Source organism: Mirounga leonina, unplaced genomic scaffold (genome assembly GCF_011800145.1).
Source record: "Mirounga leonina isolate KUSES-001 unplaced genomic scaffold, KU_Mleo_1.0 Mir_168, whole genome shotgun sequence".
NCBI classification, from domain to species: Eukaryota; Metazoa; Chordata; class Mammalia; order Carnivora; family Phocidae; genus Mirounga; species Mirounga leonina.
The window spans coordinates 1936908-1944516 of NW_023270426.1; the positions used below are offsets into that span (position 1 = coordinate 1936908).

The 7609-nt window shown below is 42.9% G+C and overlaps 1 pseudogene; it reads right to left on the reverse strand.

Moving 5' to 3' along the window:
- Positions 1-5005: 5005 nt before the first annotated feature.
- LOC118017162 lies at positions 5006-5546 on the reverse strand (annotated as a pseudogene).
- Between the last annotated feature and the right edge of the window lie 2063 nt (positions 5547-7609).

Genomic DNA, 7609 nt, shown 5'->3' on the forward strand with positions numbered 1-7609 from the left:
AATAAATTCAGGTTGAATCTGGTTCTGAACTTGATATAAATGTCATACAGGCATAGAGAACTGTATTTCCTTTGCACAACACTGTAAGATTCATTTACTTTGTTGTATGCAGTTGAAGTTAATTTTCACGGCTCTCTGTAGTATTCCATTGTACAAATGTTTCATTATTTACTTTATTCTACTCCTGATGAACATCTGGGTTCATTTCCAGGTTGGATGATGCTCTTTTTTTTTTTTAAAGATTTACTTATATGAGATAGAGAGAGAGGGTGTGCGTGTGGAGGAGGGGAAGAGGGAGAGGGAGAGAGAGGATTGCAAGCTGACTCCACACTGAGCTCGGAGCCCAATTCAGGGATCAATCCCAGGACATGAAGATCATAACCTGAGCAGAAACCAAGAGTTGGACGTTTAATTGACTGAGCCACCCAGGAGCCTCACGATGAGCTTTCTAGTACCTGTATCCAGATGGACATGAGCACGAAATCTCTAGGACATATACCTATGAGGAGAACTGCTAGGTTGTTGGGTAGGCAAATCTTCAAATTATTATCCAAAAACAGTTGTACCAATTTACCCCCCACTAACAATGTACAAGCTCCTACTGATCCATAGCCTTGCAAATATTTTTTATTATCAGACTTTATGTTTTTTAAAGATTTTATTTATTTATTTGACTGAGAAAGAGAGTGTAAAAGCAGGGGAGGGGCAGAGGGAGAAGCAGGCTTCCCTCAGAGCAGGGAGCCCAATGCGGGTCTCAATCCCAGGACCCCGGGATCATGACCTGAGCCAAAGACAGATACTTAACCTACTGAGCCACCAGGTGACCCTATTATCAGACTTCAAATTTTTAGTCAATCTGATCTGTGATATCTCAATGTGATGCTGTTTTTCCCTATCCCTGAACATGTACTGGTCTTTTAGATTTCCTCTCTCATAACATGTCTATTCAAGTCTTTTACTCACTGACAGAAGAGGGGGTTAGGGGGTAAGAGGGCAAGCAAGCAAACCTGATCCGGAGTCTATGTCTGATACCTCCGGGGCTGCCAGTCTACAAGTCAAGACTGCCATGCAGATGTTAATGTGGACGTCGTGATGTGACTATGTCTGGACTTGGTGGAGCACCTACTATATGCCAAATGCCATGCCAAGCAAACTACGGAGGGAAATCATCTCAACACGTCCTTCCAAGGTCACTGCTCGAGAAGCAATACAGCAATCTAAGAGCAACTTTCCACCACCTCATCCCACAGACTGGTCTAGCTCAAAAAATAAAATGGTTCAAATACCAGGAAAAAAATCTCCTTTTCCTTCAAACATATTCTGTATTAACACGACACTCACCACCAGACAAGAAGCAAAACAGAAGGAAGAAAAAAATCTTATTTCTCCAACCTACCAAGATCAAAGGAATGCTCATGTTACTGAATAGAGCTAAGACATAAATTCCACTGGTGACAGAACTGTAAAGAATCTTCTAGAGAAACTGGGGTTTTGTGAAGGTAACACTCACTGAGTACTTATACACTAGGCATACATTACTTCAAAACCCTACCCATTTTGGGATGAGGAAACTGGCTTTGAGGGGTCATGAAACTGTGCCAAGGTCACCCCCTAGGAGGAGCAGGTCTGCTGTTTGAACTCAAGCCTCCCTCGCTCCAGGCAGAGCTCCTTACACAGCACCAGGATCCCCAGGTGGTGGATCCAAAAAGCGTGCCAAATGAAAACATTGTTGGCAAAAATCCAGGAGAGCAACTGAACCAGGATTTAAGTGGCACTGAGTTAGGGAGGTGGGGAGTATTTACCAGAGAAGCCATCAGCCTTTATCTATAACTTATTAGGCTTCCAGAAGTGGTATAGAGATTTGATGACAAAATTTTCTAGTGCACTTTGATGAGTGATTGAAGACACCAAATGGATCTTCTAGATTATCTCTTTGATGCACTATTCTTTTTTTTTTTTTAATATTTTATTCATTCACTTGACAGAGAGAGACAGAGCATAAGCAGAGGGAACGGCAGACGGAGAGAGAGAAGCAAGCTCCCCGCTGAGCAGAGAGCCTGATGTGGGGCTCGATCCCAGGACCCAGGACCATGACCTGAGCCAAAGGCAGATGCTTAACCAAAGGAGCCACCCAGGCATCCCTGCACTATTCTATCTTTTTTTATTATTATTATTGTTATGTTAATCCCCATACATTACATCATTAGTTTTAGATGTAGTGTTCCATGATTCATTGTGCATAACACCCAGTGCTCTATGCAGAATGTGCCCTCCTCAATACCCATCACCAGGCTAACCCAACCTCCCACCCCCCTCCCCTCTAGAACCCTCAGTTTGTTTTTCAGAGTCCATCGTCTCTCATGGTTCGTCTACCCCTCCGATTTCCCCCCCTTCATTCTTCCCCTCCTGCTACCTTCTTCTTCTTCTTTTTTTTTCTTAACATATATTGCATTATTTGTTTCAGAGGTACAGATCTGAGATTCAACAGTCTTGCACAATTCACAGCACTTACCAGAGCACATACCCTCCCCAGTGTCTATCACCCAGTCACCCCATCCTTCCCACCCCACCCCCCACTCCAGGAACCCTCAGTTTGTTTCCTGAGATTAAGAATTCCTCATATCAGTGAGGTCATATGATACATGTCTTTCTCTGTTTGACTTATTTTGCCCAGTATAATACCCTCCAGTTCCATCCACGTTGTTGTAAATGGCAAGATCTCATTCCTTTTGATGCCTGCATAAATATTCCATTGTATATATATACCACATCTTCTTTTTTTTTTTTAAAGATTTTATTTATTTATTCATGAGAGACAGAGAGAGAGAGAGAGAGAGAGGCAGAGGGAGAAGCAGGCTCCCAAGGAGCAGGGAGCCCGATGCGGGACTCAATCCCAGGACGCTGGGATCATGACCTGAGCCGAAGGCAGACGCTTAACCATCTGAGCCACCCAGGTGCCCTATACCACATCTTCTTTATCCATTCATCTGTCGATGGATATCTTGGCTCTTTCCACAGTTTCGCTATTGTGGACATTGCTGCTATAAACATCGGGGTGCACGTACCCTTTGGATCCCTACTTTTGTATCTTTGGGGTAAATACCCAGTAGTGCAATTGCTGGATCATATGGTAGCTCTATTTTCAACTTTTTGAGGAACCTCCATACTGTTTTCCAGAGTGGCTGACCAACTTGCATTCCCACCAACAGTGTAGGAGGGTTCCCCTTTCTCCGCATCCCCACCAACATCTGTCATTTCCTGACTTGTTAATTTTAGCCATTCTGACTGGTGTGAGGTGGTATCTCATTGAGGTTTTGATTTGGATTTCCCTGATGCTGAGCGATATTGAGCACTTTTTCATGTGTCTGTTGGCCATTTGGATGTCTTCTTTGGAAAAATGTCTGTTCATGTCTTCTGCCCATTTCTTGATTGGATTCTTTGTTCTTTGGGTGTTGAGTTTGATGAGTTCTTTATAGATTTTGGATACTAGCCCTTTATCTGATATGTCATTTGTAAATATCTTCTCCCATTCTGTCGGTTGTCTTTTGGTTTTGTTGACTGTTTCCTTTGCTTTGCAAAAGCTTTTTATCTTGATGAAGTCCCAATAGTTCATTTTTGCCCTTGCTTCCCTTGCCTTTGGCTATGTTTTAGGAAGAAGTTGCTGCGGCTGAGGTCAAAGAGGTTGCTGCCTGTGTTCTCCTTTAGGATTTTGATGGACTCCTGTCTCACACTGAGGTCTTTCAACCATTTGGAGTCTATTTTTGTGTGTGGTGTAAGGAAATGGTCCAGTTTCATTCTTCTGCATGTGGCTATCCAATTTTCCCAACACCATTTGTTGAAGAGACTGTCTTTTTTCCATTGGACATTCTTTCCTGCTTTGTCAAAGATGAGTTGACCATAGAGTTGAGGGTCCATTTCTGGGCTCTCTATTCTGTTCCATTGATCGATGTGTCTGTTTTTGTGCCAGTACCATACTATCTTGATGATGACAACTTTGTAATAGAGCTGGAAGTCCAGAATTGTGTTGTCGCCAGCTTTGCTTTTCTTTTTCAACATTCCTCTGGCTATTTGGGGTCTTTTCTGGTTCCATACAAATTTTAGGATTATTTGTTCCATTTCTTTGAAAAATGGTATTTGGATGGTATTTTGATGGGGATTGCATTGAATGTGTAGATTGCTCTAGGTAGCATTGACATCTTCACAGTATTTGTTCTTCCAATCCATGAGCATGGCATGTTTTTCCATTTCTTTGTGTCTTCCTCAATTTCTTTCATGAGTATTTTATAGTTTTCTGAGTACAGATCCTTTGCCTCTTTGGTTAGATTTATGCCTAGGTATCTGATGGTTTTGTGTGCAATTGTAAATGGGATCAACTCCTTAATTTCTCTTTCTTCTGTCTTGTTGTTGGTGTATAGGAATGCCACTGACTTCTGTGCATTGATTTTATATCCTGCCGCTTTACTGAATTCCTGTATGAGTTCTAGCAGTTTTGGGGTGGAGTCTTTGGGGTTTTCCACATAAAGTATCATATCATCTGCAAAGAGTGAGAGTTTGACTTCTTCTTTGCTGATTTGGATGCCTTTTATTTCGTTTTGTTGTCTGATTACTGTGGCTAGGACGTCCAATAACTATGTTGAATAGCAGTGGTGATAGTGGGAATCCCTGCCGCGTTCCTGACCTTAGGGGGAAAGCTCTCAGTTTTTCCCCATTGAGAATGATATTCGCTGTAGGTTTTTCATAGATGGCTTTTATGATATTGAGGTGTGTACCCTCTATCCCTATACTCTGAAGAGTTTTGATCAAGAAAGGATGCTGTACTTTTGCACTATTCTATCTTGTAAAAGATTTGTAATAGGGGCACCTGGGTGGCTCAGTCAGCCAAGCATCCAACTCTTGATCTCAGCTCAGGTCTTGATCTCAGGGTTGTGAGGTCAAGCCCCACGTTGGACCCTGCATTGGGCGCCACATTACTTAAAAATAGTAATAAATAAAAGATTTTTTTTTTACTGTAAACCATGCAACACTGTCTTTTATTATGTATGGGTTTTAAAAATTATTTCCTCAATCTCTCCATACACAGGCAAAAGTAAGTATACTGTTTAACATACTGGCACTGGGAAATATTGACCATTGCCTAGAGAAGGGAAAATTATCCTTAAAACATGCTTAACCAGGAGGCCAATTCATCTGCCGACCTCCAAGAACATGGAGATGAACATGATAGACAGACTGTCCCCCATCTGAACCTTCATTCACCACCATTCGATAAACCTTTTCAGGCCCAGATCAGCAGCACCTTTCTTTCCAACAATCATTAAATGTCCAAGAAGATTTTCATCATCATCTTCTGCTACAGAAATCTGAGATAGAGGTTTCTTGGGTATCACCAGAAAATGAATTGGTGCTTGAGGGGAAATGTCATGGAAAGCAAGACACTGGTCATCCTCAAAAACGATTTTGGCTGGGATTTCCTTGCGAATGATCTTCCCGAAGATTGTGTCGCCACCAGGCCGCTTGGCCTGAGCCTTGGCGATCTCATCTGCCATCTCGGCCTCCCTCCCGCGTGGCCACCCCGGGGAGAAGCTCGAGAGGGCTAAATAAAAGATTTTTAATAGCTTGTCTTTTGATAAGAATTGCCAAGTTGGCAGCGCAAGGGTTGAAAGTCCTGGGAAATTGTGGGGCGCCTGGGTGGCTCAGTTGGTTAAGCGACTGCCTTCGGCTCAGGTCATGATCCTGGAGTCCCGGGATCGAGTCCCGCATCAGGCTCCCTGCTCGGCGGGGAGTCTGCTTCTCCCTCTGACCCTCCCCCATCTCATGCTCTCTCTCTCTCTCTCATTCTCTCTCTCAAATAAATAAATAAATAAAATCTTAAAAAAAAAAAAAAAAGAAAGTCCTGGGAAATTGCACTTTATTTATGAGGTACCACTGGGCCATACACATGTCTGTGTAAGGGTCTACACCCGATTCCAATGTGGGGGGCGGGGTTCTTCACACATCCAAGTGATTCTCTGGATAAATAGCTGGGTGTCTCCAATTTAACTCAATTCTGACACTACCTACCCAGACAAAGCATCAGATTCTACAGTTCAAGGTATTAAAAACAAAACAACAACAAAGACTAAAAAAACAAAACAAAAAAACCCAGAGGCCCAAAATGGTGTCACTTAGACCCAAGTTCCCAAACCAGTGCTTAATACATAATATAATTGCATTTTTGACCTCCCCCAGAAATGTAGTCTTAACATGTCAGTCAGGAATTTTTTTCAATCCACACAGAGTCCGCACTCAGTTCCTTTCCATGCCCCCAGAGAAAGAGATCATCTGCTATTCCCCCCTAGAAAGCAGCCTCACCTAGAACCTTCCTTTTCTTGTGCTAATAATTTCCTTGCCTTATGCTCCTTTCATGAAAACTTTCCCATTCTGTACAACTCCTCAGAACTCCCCTCTACTTGCTAGATGGGATGCTGCCCGATTCATGAATCATTCAATAAAGCCAATGAGATCTTCGAATGTACTTGGTTGAATTTTGTTATTTAACAAAGGGCCCAGTCCTACAAGACTGCCTTCTTCCCATTTCAGAGGCCAATCACAAGTCCAGGTAGTAACCTGTGGTTCTGAGCCACTGGCTATCAATCAGATTCCCATGACCCCTCTCCTTGGGACAGATGAATTTGCTAAAGTAGCTCACAGAACTCAGAGAAACATTTTACTTACTGGATCACCGGTTTGTTATAAAAAGATATAACTCAGAAACAGCCAGATGGAAGAGATGCATAGGACAAGGATACCTTTGGGAAAGGGGCACAGAGCTTCCAAGCTCTCTGAGCATGCCACTCTCCCCAAATTTCCATGGATTCCCAACTCAGAAGCTCTCCAAACCCCTTCCTTCTGGGTTCTTATGAAATCTTCATTATATAAGCATGGTTGATTAAATCACCAGCCACTGGTGATTTAACTCAATTTCCAGCCCCTAGAGGTGGGGTGGGGAGGGGCTGAAAGTTCCAACCCTCTAATTATCTGGCTGGGTCCACCAGCAACCACCCCCCCATCCTTAGGTGCGATCCCAAAGTCACCTTATTAACGTAACAGAGGGCATCTTTGGTGAGCTCTTCCCTTAGGAAGTTCCAAGGGTTTAAGAGCTCCATGCCAGGAACAGGGACAAAGACCAAATGTGTATTTATTATAAACCACAAAGTCACACCATGGCAAATTGGCAGTTATATAAATGGGGTCGGGTCTCAGGGGTCTAGGCTGGAGACAAACTGTGGAACCATTGGCAAAGAGGTGGTTACTGAAGTCAAGTGCAAAGATGAGAAGATCTAAGGGAGAGGATGATGTGAGTTAGAGTTCCATTATGTCGGTAATGTCAATTAACAGCCTGGAATTGCAAAATCCTGAAACCCTAAAAGCAAATACAGATGGTCTAAAATTACTCAAAATTCTCTCCCAGAATGTCAGCATGAGAAAAAATGCCATGATCTAGATTCTCTAACCTTTCTCTAAAGACTTAGCTCATCCGTGTAGAAGAGATCCAATCTGTAACACATTCCCTCACATTGGCAATCCAAGCTCCCTAGTAAAGACCAGGATGGCCTGCCTAATTTCGGTC